Below are 12,400 nucleotides of genomic sequence, written 5' to 3' on the forward strand. Positions count from 1 at the left end.
TCCTTCCCCCTGGCCTGGACAGACCTAGAGGAGTTGTGATTGTGACCTCTCTTTCTACCACCTCTTTTATTAGGCATATGCTGTTGTGCATATTTCCTGGATGAGGATTTAGGTCACCCTTCTTTCTCCTTGGTTTTTAGAGGTGGACTTTGTTTATAGCTATTCTGATACTATTATAAGCTGGGGTTAGCTTACAAACGAGATCTGAGGTAACTCTCGCCTAGCATTGTGGGATATACGGGGAGCCTCGAGCCGGTGGAACCAACTCTCGAGCTTTTAGAGTGGCCGAGTCGGAGCCGAGGTCGGCTCCGAACCCATCCAGCAAGAAGAAGGCGAGAAGAAGACAACTAACATGGAACGTTATGGTAAGAACATAACTTCTATTTTCCTGATCTGATGGGCTCCTCCTCGTGACTCTTGCAGCAACCAATCCCCCTTTCTCAGAGCCTTTCCCTCCTTCCATGGGAACTCATCACTCAAGACTCTTGGGTGTTAATCATCATCAAGAGGGGGTACTTCATGGTTTGGCATAAGGTGTCTACCTTCATGGGAATTACCCTACCACGAAAAGATCAGCCCCCCATTCCATCCAGTCCTGCAAGACCACCTAGAACAGGGTAGTATACAACTTGTTCCCCAAGGGCAACAGGAAAGAGGTTTTTGCTCTCACCTTTTCCTAATTCTCAGGAAGGTGGGTCCCTGGAGACCAATTCTAGACCTCTCCTACCTCAACAATTTTTTCATAGTCCCCTCTTTCAAAATGTTAACCTTACAAACACTATTCCCCCTTATCCTCCCTCAGGCATTTCTAGCTTCCATAGGTATAAAGGTTGCCTACCTCCATACCCCCCCCATCCACCACAGATAGAGGAAATTCCTATGATTTCCTGTGGGATCCTTGCACTATCTGTTCTTTGCTTTACCCTTTGGACTGTCAACAGCCCTGAGAGTCTTCACGAAATTTCTATCCCCAGTAGTAGCCTTTTGCAGGCTTCAAGGGATCTTAATCTACCCATATCTGGACGACGTCTTGATCCAAGTCACTTCACAAACAGAATTTAACAAATCCCTCCAAATGGCAATTGCCATTCTTCAAAGCCTGGGATTTACCATCAACTTCAAGAAATCATCCCTGGTCCTAGTCCAAGATCACATTTTTCTGGTCTACAGATTACAAACCCTGAGCATGATGATGGTTTTTCCACCTTCCAAGGCACAGGAGATCTCACTAATCTTTGCAGAGTCTGCACCTAAATCAGGTATCTGCTAGGCAATTCCTTAGAATCTTGGGGCTGATGGCATCCACCATCCCAATGCTTCCTCTAGCAAGGCTTCACATGAAGAAACTCCAGTGGTTCCTCAAATCAGTATGGTCTCAACATGCTCACCCTCTAGAGCACCTAATTCCTCTCCTCCCCTGTCTAAAGAAGGAGCTGCAGTGGTGGATTACACAACTGTGTCTAAACCCAGGTCTTTCCATTCACACTCTAGCTCCAGCTCAGGTCCTATTCACAGATGCATTGGACACTGGTTGGGGGGGAGGCCCTGTACCTCCACACAGCTCAGTGAGAGTTGTCACTGTCCCAAATGATGGACCACATAAATGTGAAGGAAATGAGGGCATTAATTTTTGCCCTCTAAACATTCCAATCACTTATCAAACCAGGGGCATTACATGTACACACTGAAACATAACAGTTTTGCGGTATGTAAACAAGCAGGGGAGTACCGGATCCTGTCTCCTGTTCAGACTAGCCATGCGGTGTACATCCCCCTCCAGCCAGAATGACAGACATCCTAAGCAGATCTAGAATGCAAGCCCACGAATGGATGCTTCACAGGGATGTGTTCCAGGACATTGTTCACCAGTGAGGTATTCCAGAGATAGACTTGTTTGCCTCCCCCAGGAACAAACAGCTCCTTCAATTTTATGCCAGAGAATGCCATCCTCAGGCATGGAGAGTGGACTCCGTTTCAGTCTCCTGGAAGGGAAAATTCCTATATGCATTCCCTTCCCTTCCACTCATTCTGAAAGTCCTGTTGAAAGTCCCAACATGAAAAGCCAAAAATCTTGCAGTTGACTCCCTTTTGGCCAAGATGGCATTGGTTCCCCCTTTTCTCTTACCTAGCCAAGGGCGGTCACCGCAAGTTACCCGACAGAGTGGATCTACTAACACAACAAGGGCTCACTTCTCCACCCACATTTGGAACCTCTCCAGCTGACTCTGTGGTGATAGAGCCCTGATCCTATTCAGACACCTATACTCTGAGGATATGCTTCGGGTCTTGCAGGAGGCCAGGAAACCTACTAGAAAATCTTACCTCTCCAAATGGAAGAGGTTTTCCTTCTGGTGTCTAACTAGAAACACAAACCCGCTGAAGACTGATCCATCTACGGTCCTGTCCTATTTTTGTGAATTGCTTAATGCAGGGTTAGCAATACTCTTCCATTAAAGCTCATTTGTCAGCTATCTCTGCTGGTCTGCCATTAGCTCCACCCTTTGCTTCCATATGTGAAGCTAAACAATTCCTCAAGGGCATCCTTCATCTTAGACTCCCCAGGAGACCTGTGGCTCCACCCTGGGATCTCAACTTCGTGCTAGAGAAATTGACTCTACCACCTTTTGAACCAGCTTCTTCTAGTTCACTCAAGCACTGCACTTGGAAAATGGTCCTCCTGGTGGCCATCACCTCTGCCGGCAGGTCTGAGAGTTGCAAGCCCTTATGCTTCCCCTTCTTCTTGTCTTTCCACAAAGAGAGGGTCTCCTTGCAGCCCAACCACTCCTTCATGTCAAAGGATGTCAGTGAATTGTCCTTAAATCAGGCAATTAACCTACCCCCTTATTTCCATCTTCCCAGAACAGTAGTGAGAGGATCCTGCACACCCTGGATGTACACAGACATTTCACATTCTACTTGCATAAGACCAAATCCTTCAGGAAAATGGACCAATTATTTGTGTCCTTCCATCCCAGGGCTCTGGTAGTGTCTAAATAGATAATCTCTAATTGGATGTTCAAATCTGTTGCCTTTTGCTACACTCACCTATGGTAAGGTTTTTCCTAGCTCAGTCAAAGCTCACTCTTTCATGGCAGTATCTTCCTCAGGGGCCTTCCTCAAGGGTTTAGATATCAACTCTGTTCTAGAGGTTGCTACTTGGACATCTTTCCAAACCTTCACCTAAACACTGTAAGCTGGATTCCATCTCCAGATCCAGGACAGGGTTTGCCAGGGCCATTTTCCATTGCTTCATAGACATTTCCTCTGCCGCTTCTTGCTCCCTTTCCTTATAATCTTTTGTACTCTCCCTTATGCCAGGAGTACTGCAACAGAAGAATAGGAGGACATAGATTAGTTGTGTAAGAATTTACCTTACTGATAGATGTCCTCCTCTTCTGTGTTGCAGTATTCTAACCCTCTCTCCATTCCCCACTTCCCGGCTTTCTTGGATATATGAATCCTCATTCCCTTAGACTGTCTCTTTGCCTGGGGTCTCAGTTCTGAGGGTGGTGCACTTGTACGTCCCTCTTATGGCCGATGTTTGTTGGTGGCCTACATCAGATGTACTGTGCACCCTAGATAGTAAAAGACATTGATATGGCCGATGTTGGGTCATCACCTTGGCAGACGCAACTGCCTTATATCAGGAATTCTGCAGTAGAGAAGAGGAGGACATCAGTCGTTATGGTAAGTTCTTACACAACTAATCTTTTTTCATTGTTTTGAAACTGACCAAGAACAGTTACTACAAGGTTCCCCACTGAATGGATTTACTTACAGAAGACGGTGGTTGTTTGATGCACCACAACGTGAAAACACTTCAGTTGACTGCCTGAATGATAGTTTTGATGCTCTTTAGGTACATTTTTTGAGGATGTGCAGCAGGTACTAAGAGCGGCTAAAAAAACTGCTGTTAGAAAAGCTTGTTTGCCTAACTGGAAGAGATTTTCTAATGGGTGCCATTCTGAGAATAAGATCCATTCAAGATCGGATGGCCTCTGGTTCTTGATTATGTAAGGTCTTATCCCATAGCCTTTCTTATTAATTTATCAAGTTTCATCTTTCAGCCATTTCTACTTGTCTTCCCTTAAACCTTCCCTTTTTTAAATGTCCAAGTCCTTCAGTTTTTCAAATGAGGCTTACATATCCATCCACCCACTTAAAAAAAGCAAGTGGCCACTCTTTGGAATCTTAACTTTGTGCTTGGAAAACTAACCTCTTCTGTTCATCAGGATGGTTTGAGGTTCTTGACTTGGAAAACTGTGTTGCTAATTGCCATGTGTTCTTTAAGAAGAGTAGTATCTAAGTTGCTTATGATGTCAACCCTACCTCATTTTCCACAGGGGCAAGGTTTCTTTGTGAACAAATCATCCTCTTTTGTCTAAATTGGTTGAGTTTACCATGAAAGACTACTAGTTAATCTCCGCACATTGTTTCCAGGACCCAAATATGAGGAAGAGAGAATACTACATACTCTGAATCCCTACATGCAGTTTGGGTACTACATGGACTTGACTAAATCCTTCAGGAAATCCAACCAGCTTATTTGTTTCCTATGAAGGTAAGTAAAAAGGGTAGCCAGTGTCAAAACAGACAATTTCTCAGTGGTTGGCTCATACTGATGTCCTTCAAGAATGCAACTGCAGTCCTGACATATGGGTTGTCCTGCCTCAGGCAGCCCTTCGGTCGGCCGGATTCCAAAGTCCGGGTCCGGCGTCAGCCGATGTCGCCTACTCCCCGACGTCAGAGCGGCTGGGGTATATAAACATCCGCCGATGCCATCTTCTTCAGTCTTTCTTGCCGCGCGGTGCCCGAAGCAGAAGCAATTCGCAAGTGCCGGTTGGTCAGCTCCTGTGTTTTCAGTTACCGAAGTCATCAAAAAGCTTCCCCGTTGGGGAACATTTTTCTTGCCTCAGCCGATGTTAGAAAAAATTGAAAAGGTTAATAATTGTTTGTCTTGTGGTAAACAAATACCTCATAAGGACTTCCATTCTTACTGCCTTCCCTGCCTGGGCCCAGACCACTACGTCTCGGCCTGTGCTGCCTATGCTTGCTTTAATAAGCGCACACTCAGGCGCCGGGCAGAATTTGCCGAAGACTTTTTTGGCGAAAATTACGCTTATATCATGCCGTCGGAACAACCGACAGCACATATTTCCAAAAAACGTAAGGACCGGGACCGACATCCTCGGCCTGCGTCGTCCACCGATACCACGCCTAAGCCTTCCGCGAGTGCGTCGGTCTCTTCGGAGGCAGTAATTCAACCGCTCCAGGCCGACTACACCGCTTTACCGCGTACTTCGGTCCCAGAGGTTTCCCCGGTACCGGTTGTTGATTTTCCTCCCGAAACCGAAGCTCAAGATTTACCTGACACCATACCAGTGGATAAAGTTAGTCCTGCAGGTGGGGCAGCTAGGCCTCCGGTCTCCATGTCCATCAAGGCCTACACACGTGCTAAGGCTGCCAAGCCAGGCTAAGGCCCATCCTCCTAAAACTTTTTCCCAGGGCCCCTCTTCTGATAAACAGATCATGACCCTAGCTGCAGATCTAATCTCTCTAATCAGAGGTTCTCAGTCGCATCCAGACAGAGGTTCTCAGCCTCCTGCAGATAAAAGACCTAGGACTGAGCAGACAGATACCCTCTCTTCAGATGAAGCCTCTAGGGATTCAGAGCACTCAGATACCCAGGAAGAATCCTTCCAGGCCTACGAGGACTCTGATGCTGAGGAATCAATTCCTTCTGCCTCTCCTCCAGAGGATATTTCTTTCGGAGAAGTTCTCCACTCCATGAGAGAACATTTTCAGTGACAGGGTCAGGAATGTTCTGACTCCAGGAAAAGGCTACGTACCTTCCTTAAGTTACCCCAGCACAGACCTTTAGCTATTCCTCCAATGTTGGATGTCTTGGATGATGTATACTCAGACTCCAGTGCTTCCCCTGATTCTCTCCCCCTGATACTCTCCCTCCTGCTCCTGTCAAGCCAGACAGATATTACAGGGTTCCTGAAACTCATAAGCATCTCTTTAAGGCCCACTCTGTGGATCTAGAAACTATTTCTCAGGGGCCCAAAGGAGTGGCTACTTCCTCGGCCAAAAACCCTTTGCCTGCAGACAGGGAATCAAGGTCCCTGGAGAAATGGGGCAAAAAAGTTTATACCTCTTCCACCCTTGCCATGAGGTCACTTGACTGTCTTTTTCATATGTTTCAGTACCAGGATTACTTAATGGATGATTTGCAGAAAAAGTTAGCCTCTCCTGAGCCTATAGATAGAAAGGCATTGCAGGATTTGGTTCATAACTCTAAGCAGGTTAGCAATCATTTTCTTCAGTGTGGTTATGATGCATTGGAAGCTTCATGTAGGGCAGCTATGACAGGGGCCGTTATACGTAGACATGCTTGGCTGAAAGAACAGCCACTGCCAGACCATGTTAAAGTAAAGCTCCTAGATGCACTTCTGGAAAAACAGAAGCTTTTTGGTGCTAACGCACAGGATGTGTTGAAGTCTATTGTGGAAAAGGCTAAATCAGTACAGACAGTCAAGGATTTCCTCCAGGTTCAGCCGCCCAGATTCAGCAGGAATTGGCCTTCAAAGAATTGGTCCTTTCCAGACACTGACAAGTTTCAAAGGGGAAAAAACAGGCGTGCTCGAGGTAGAGGGCAATACCGAGGCTCCTACAGGGGCCGCCAATGGCAACCACCAAATCAGAGAAGTGGCGCAGGGAGTTCAGCTGCACCACAGGGACAATCACAATGACTTGACTTTCTCTCCGCCGACCAAGGCTCAAAGAGAAGCACCTCTAGGCGGAAAATTATCCTTATTCTCAAAGAACTGGCACATTTTAACCAAGGACAAATGAATTCTGGACATAGTAGACAAAGGTTACAGGTTCTACTTCCATACCTTACCAACGAGACAAGCCATGCCAAACCTGCCACAAAATCAAAGGGCAGAGGCACTCATACAAGTTTCAAAGCTGTTACAAATAAAAGCAATAGAAAAGGTTCCTCCTCAGGAACAAGGCCAGGGATTCTATTCAAGACTGTTCCTTGCTCCAAGAAAAGAAAAGCAATGGGGACCTATACTGGACTTGTCCGCTCTAAACACTTTTCTCATTGTGCCAAAATTCAAAATGCTGACTTTACAGCAACTCCTTCCCATGCTGGGCAAGGGGTCTTGGCTGGTTACTCTGGACCTCAAGGAGGCATACCTGCATGTCCCTATCAGACACAGTTGCAGAAGATACCTCAGATTTCTTGCAGGGTCAGAGCATTATCAATTCTCAGCATTGCCATTTGGCTTATCTACTGCGCCCAGAGTATTCATGAAATGCCTGGCATCAGTAGTTGCACATTGCAGGCTCCAGGGGATTCAAATATACCCTTACCTGGACGACTGCCTTATACAAGCAGACAGCAAACAAACCTTGATAAGAAACTTGGACTATGTCATTAAATTACTACGGGCTTTGGGATACACAGTCAACATTCAAAAATCAAGACTACTGCCATCCTAACAGATTATTTTTCTAGGAGCCAAATTGGACACACAATCACAAATGGCTTTCCTCACAGAGGAGAAACAAGAACATTTACCAGATTACTTCAAAAGCCTAGCAAAGCTCACCCAGCTGACCGCAAGGAAAATCCTGCAGGCCCTGGGGTTCATGGCATCTTGCATTCTTCTGGTACCTCTGGCAAGACTACACATGAGAAAGCTACAATGGTACCTAAAAAGCTTATGGTCTCAACACAGCCACAATCTAGAAGACGTAATACCACTCATTCCATGCCTGCAAAGGGAATTTTTGTGGTGGGCTCAAGCAAGTCATTTAAACAAAGGCATGTCTTTCAACAAACCTCTAGCAAGTCAAACCATTACAACAGACGCCTCAGATCATGGATGGGGGGTGCACATGGAGGGCAGATGCATTCAAGGGCAGTGGACTCCCAGGGAAATGCATCTGCACATAAATCAAAAAGAGATGTTGGCAGTGATACATGCAATCGAGGCCTTCGGGAAATCCCTTCAACAAGGTCATCTGCTAATAAGGACAGACAAACACCACTGTCATGTGGTATATAAACAAGCAGGGAGGCACTCACTCTTACCCCCTCTGCAGACTAACAATGACTCTTTGGGAAAAGTCCCTGAAACTGAACATCCACTTGCAATCCCAGTTTGTTCCAGGCAAGGACAATGTTCTGGCGGACAGGCTGAGCAGAAATTTCTTGGATCCGCACGAATGGATGCTCCATCCACACATTTTCTCACAAATAACAAATGCATGGGGAAGACCGGACATAGATCTCTTTGCTTCTCACCTCAATCATCACCTGGAGAAGTTCTGTTCATGGATGCACCATCCTCTAGCCTGGAGAACGGATGCTCTCTCCTTCAGCTGGAATTCCCTGACAGTTTATGCATTCCCTCCTCTACCATTACTGACCAAGGTGTTACTGAAGATCAAAGCAGAACAACCAAAAGGAATTTTGATAGCTCCAGACTGGCCAAGGCAGCACTGGTATCCATTGCTACTGAGCATGACTCACACCAAACCGTGGCCCTTGCCTCAATGGCCTCTGCTTCTAACTCAGCACAATTACAGGACTGTTCATCAAAACCTGCAAACATTGCAGCTGACAGCTTGGAGGCTTCCATGACTTTCACCCATATCTCTCTGTCCGAAAAAGTACAGGAAATCTTGCTGGAAGCACGCAGACCTTCCACCAGAAAAACCTATTCAGCCAAGTGGAAGAGATTCATCATCTGGAATGCCAACAAGGGTCAGGATGCATCAGTAATGAGCATACCACAGATGTTAGAATACTTGGCAGAAATGTTTCATAGTGGCCTCTCATATTCTTCCATAAAAATTCACGCTTCAGCAATCTCAGCAAAATACAACTGTGACACACCTGTGTTTTCGCATCCCTTGCTAAGACAGTTTCTAAGAGGGATAAAGAATATCAAACCTCCCAGAAAACCACCAGTACCTGCATGGGACCTCAATTTCGTCTTGGAAAAATTAACTCTTCTTCCTTTTGAGCCAGCAGCATCTTCAGAAATGCAATTTCTCTCCTGGAAAACGGTTTTCCTGTTGGCAGTTACCTCAGCAAGAAGAGTCTCGGAGATACAGGCCCTCATGGTAGTACCTCCCTTTCTCATTTTTCATCAGGACAGAGTTTCTCTTAAGAACCAATCCTTCATTCATGCCAAAAGTGATATCCAGGGTGTCTCTAAATCAAGCAATTCACCTGCCTACTTTCTTTCCCAATCCTCAAAATAAGGGGGAAAAGCTGCTGCACACTTTGGACATACACAGACAATTAGGCTACTACTTGGATAGAACAAAGACCACCAGAAAGTCTGACCAACTATTTGTAGCCTATGCTGCTGGAGTGCAAGGAAAGGCAATCCCCAAACAAACAATTTCAAAATGGATTGGACACTGCATCAGATTCTGTTACTCTTTCCATGGAAAAGGTGTGCCAGCCAATATTAGGCCACACTCCACCAGAGCTATAGCCACATCCACAGCCTTTCTAAGAGGAGTGGCTACAAAGGGCATCCTAGAGGCTGCTACATGGAGCTCCGTGCATACATTTACCAAACACTACAACCTGCCTTTATACTCCAGATCCCGAGCAGGCTTTGCTTCGGCAGTCCTGCAGGGCATTTTAGCTACACCATCCCTTTCTTAGATCCTACCACTCCCAGCTTGGCTATGGTATTCAACCCATATATCAGGACTGCAGTTGCATTCTTGAAGGACATAGTACAGTTTTGTACCTACCATAAATGTAGATGTCCGATAGATATGCAACTGCAGTCAGGTTTTCCCTCCCTCCTACCCCTCTGCAATTTTCCTTTTGGGTCCATTCCCCCTTTCTTCTATTAGCTGGGGATATCTGTTATGGTGTATCTGTTTATTACTGTTGTGCATGTCTGGAATTTTTTTATCCATTCACCAAATTTAGCCTTCCTTGGAGGGCACCTGGCATCTGGGGCAAGAAACACTGAAGAAGATGGCGTCGGTGGATGCCTTTATACCCCAGCCGCTCTGACTGGGAGTAGGCGACATCGGCCGACGCCGGACCCGGACTTTGGAATCCGGCCGACCGAAGGGCTGCCTGAGGCAGGACAACCCATATGTCAGGACTGCAGTTGCATATCTATCGGACATCCACATTTATGGTAGGTACAGAACTGTACTTTTTCGTTTGTTCTCTCCATAACAAGCAAGGTTGGGGCCCACTCTGTCGGTCAGGGCTTTGGCTGCTTCTGTGGGTTTCTGGAAAGTGGTGGACTCAAAGTATTTTAGAGGCAGCATCTTGGTCCTCTGTACATACTTTCACAAAGTATACAAACTGGATTCCATTTCCGAGTCCCAAACCAGCTTTGCTAGGACTATTGTTTTCAGGGGATGCTGGATTATTAAATTCTTTTTTCTTCCCTAAACATTCTTGAGCTAGGACTATCTGCTCAAGTAGCTTAGATAACCGTGATCTAATGTTGAACATGGTACAGTAGTGTATGGGGTGTGGATAGCTGCATATGTTTTAGTACTGTTCTTTCCTTTATTAGCATTTTTCTTTTCAGGGCTATAACCTTCCTTTTTGAGGCAAGAAAGCTCTAAAGTTTTTGGCACCCACATTACTTTATGTGGCTCTGCTCAAATCCTTAGCAGTTAGGGCAAGTGGAAGGTGCCCTGAAGCTTTTAAAGCTGTCTGGCTGGACATATCCTGAGCAAGATGTAGCCCAAAAAGAATAGGTTACTGCAACAGTGGTCTATTAGAGCAGCTACTGTTATGGTAGGTTTACGTACTAGGCTTGTGAACATAAGTACAGTTGTATTTCTAACATAGTGATTTTCCATGATGGCCTGCATAAAAGATTTGTGCTAATTTTTGTTATTGTCATCTTGCTCCAATCTTTTGCAGTCTTAAAATTTCCTTGGTTAAGTCTTAATCGTCAGGTCATAATTTCACTTTTTGCAAAATATATTTTATTATTGAATGCGTTTCCCTTAAATTCTTCCCGTTTCTTGTAATTTCTTGTACTGCACATGTTTATATAACTAGTGTATCTCATTGCATTGTCACTGTGATTGTTTAATAGTCTTAAGCACCTCTAGGCTATGAGACTCTAGCCCTTGTGAAAAGCAAATGGCAGATTGTTTTCCCAAGTTGGTAGTAATTTTGAAACTTTTCTCCTCAAAGTAGTGTGCTTGTATCAGTACACCAAATGATTATAAATTTTAATGGTTTTCTTTCTATGCAGTGTGTCGAATCATGACATGCTCTACCTCTTTAGGCTTCCTGAACACACACTGCATGCATTCTGATGCTTTTAGGTCTGTACGAGGTTTTCTTACAGTTGTAGGTTGCTGAATGATTACAAGTTTCATAATTGTTCAACAGATTAAACAGCTCTAAAAGTCTCTCAAATTATTCTGACATTAAGCAACATTTGGTAATGTCAAGATGCTCAGTGATCTATGAGTTTAGGTGCTGCCAACTTTATCAGCATTTGCTGAAGTCCAGTACAGTAGTCACTGATGTAAGAAAATGGCAAGTAGGTACAGCCTGAAGACACCAGCCTAGAAAATGAAGTTACAACCCTTCATGGCAAGCAGGCTATAATGGCAGTGTCCAGTCTCTGTCCCTCTCCACATTGTTGGCTTAACTGCATTACCTTCCACTGTGACTATTATGTGAAAAAAGTGACTGGCACTGTCACAAATCAAGCTTTGTTCAGGAATGTGCACCAGAATATCTGTGAGGCTGCCACCTTGGCATTTGCTCAGACCTTTTCTAAACATCACAAGCTGAAGTTTAACTGTAGAAGCAGAGTGGGGTTTTGTTGCAGCAGTTTTGAAAAGCATGATGTAGCCACCTTTACAGCTTTGGGTTGAATGTGCCTGTCCTTTAACAGTGATGCAAAGATGAGCACAGAGAAGTTATGCAAAGGTACTTGTAACGTAGATGTGTGAATAGTAGGCATAATGCTGCAAGACAAGTTTTCGCCCTTCTCTCTTATGCTCAGTATAGCTTTCTTCTCTGAAGGTAGTAAAACTCTCTCCACTGCTGGTTATGCTGTTTGTTCATTAGGGCTGTTGGTGTGGCCTATATGGAAAATGTGCATAAAAACAGTGCAGCTTTAGAGAGGACTCTTCACTTTAAGTGGTTGGCTTCTCTGCCCGTTGCCAGGGTTAGGGTGTGTTCAGTGTGATATTTGCTTTAGACAATACTGTGTTTTATAGGTATAGCCAGAGGTTGCCATTTTGAGGATATGAGGTTACCTTATTTTTAGCTGGAGTTGGGTATTCAAGGCACATTTGTTGGCTGTTAACCAAGTTCAGGAAAGTGCAGAGGAAGGGTGCAGGTGTTTCCTTTTCT

The 12,400-nt window shown here is 45.0% G+C and overlaps 1 protein-coding gene across 4 annotated transcripts in view; it reads left to right on the forward strand.

Annotated features, from left to right (window-relative positions):
- PHRF1 (PHD and ring finger domains 1) overlaps window positions 1-12,400 on the forward strand; it is a 1,670,136-nt gene that overhangs the window by 775,814 nt on the left and 881,922 nt on the right. The gene's annotated exons all lie outside the window — the stretch shown is intronic.

Source organism: Protopterus annectens, chromosome 17.part0 (genome assembly GCF_019279795.1).
Source record: "Protopterus annectens isolate FY-2018-M chromosome 17.part0, PAN1.0, whole genome shotgun sequence".
Classification (NCBI taxonomy): Eukaryota; Metazoa; Chordata; order Ceratodontiformes; family Protopteridae; genus Protopterus; species Protopterus annectens.